We start from the raw sequence: 1399 nt of genomic DNA, 5'->3' as shown, positions 1-1399 counted from the left end.
GGAACTCCACTGACTCTGAAGTAAGACTTAACTGTAGTTGTATATATTTTAAGTACAATAATTTAATTGGTTTGAATTTCCAGCCGACATTTTTCACAAGCATAGATGCATTGCATGCATAAATGTATAGATCTGTTTATTATAGATAATGACATTTGACTCAACCTAAACTGTTCCTTCCACTGCTTAAAGGTCCAATATGTAATATATTTACTGTAATAAATGCAAAAATGACCCCAATACATCCTCAGATATTAAGCAAATACTATCTTTTCTGACTATAATGCAAATGCCAGTATTTTCTCCTTTTGAAATTTCCATTCTGTGCCGGAATTTCTGTGTGTGTTTTGACGTGTGTGTTGTTATCAACTACCCAGTTTAACAGCCAGGCCGGGTTGGCAGATATACCTGTAAAAACATAAAGCCAGCAAGCTACAGCTGTAACGTTAGTACAGCTATGAAAGCAGCAAACAAACGAACAGGATCAACGCATATTCTAACAGTTGCGTGACCAGAGACGTAACAAACCACGGGTAACTATTGGAGATGTATTTGAAAGATTGAGACAATTTAGAGCTCAAAAGGACGCAGAGTTGCTAATTTCCGCATTAAAGGGTAAGCATCAGCATCAGGCTAATTTTGTCACAGGTACAAGAGAAGGGTAGTTAATGTAAATTCAACATTTGTGTACTCACTGAATTATTTAGCTAGAGTACCCGAGTGGGTTACTCACGAAAGAAATTTGAGACACAGCAAGTCAAGTGACCCCGACTGGTCCCGGCTAACGCCGGCATGCTAACGTTACCGGAGTACCAAGCAACCGGTGAGTTATTTTAAGCCAAGAAGGGGGGCTGTAAATTAGGAAGAGATGGTCGTGAGTTTGTGCATTGTGTTTAGCAACTGTTGCCGTTTTGGAGGAGGGTCTGGCAAAGCGAGAATACTGATGTTGGCAATTGTCTTTGTGTAATTGCAAAAACTGTATCGATAAAACAACTGTATACAGTATACCTCAAGGTTCAGTGAACTGATAATGAAATTTTGCTGTGGACAATTGCCCCAGTCATCAACAATAGAGAACGTTATGTGCCACTGAGGAACTATGTTTATGTCCAAGATTCGCACTCATGATTCTCTTTATTTAAAGTGTTAAGAACTGGAGGACAGCGCAGCCTGATAATGGCGGTGGAGATCCAAAGTGGGGCGAAGAGGACTGTGCACATGTTGGACCTACCACCATAAAGTGGAATGACCTGTCATGTGAATTTCCTATGTACTGGATCTGTGAGAAAAAAGCTTAACAAAGGTGTATGTTTTGAGATCATACATTTCAAAATGCTTTTACAGTGCAAGATGTGTGTGTGTGTGTTGGTGTGTGTGTGTGTGTGTGTGTGTGTGTGTG

At 40.0% G+C, this 1399-nt stretch overlaps 1 protein-coding gene across 1 annotated transcript in view; it reads left to right on the top strand.

Annotated features, from left to right (window-relative positions):
* LOC116689650 (CD209 antigen-like protein C) overlaps positions 1-1399 on the top strand; it is a 24308-nt gene that overhangs the window by 10447 nt on the left and 12462 nt on the right. The window lies entirely within an intron of this gene.

This window comes from Etheostoma spectabile, chromosome 5, assembly GCF_008692095.1.
Source record: "Etheostoma spectabile isolate EspeVRDwgs_2016 chromosome 5, UIUC_Espe_1.0, whole genome shotgun sequence".
Taxonomy (NCBI): domain Eukaryota; kingdom Metazoa; phylum Chordata; class Actinopteri; order Perciformes; family Percidae; genus Etheostoma; species Etheostoma spectabile.
This window is presented reverse-complemented; position numbering and strand designations above follow the sequence as displayed.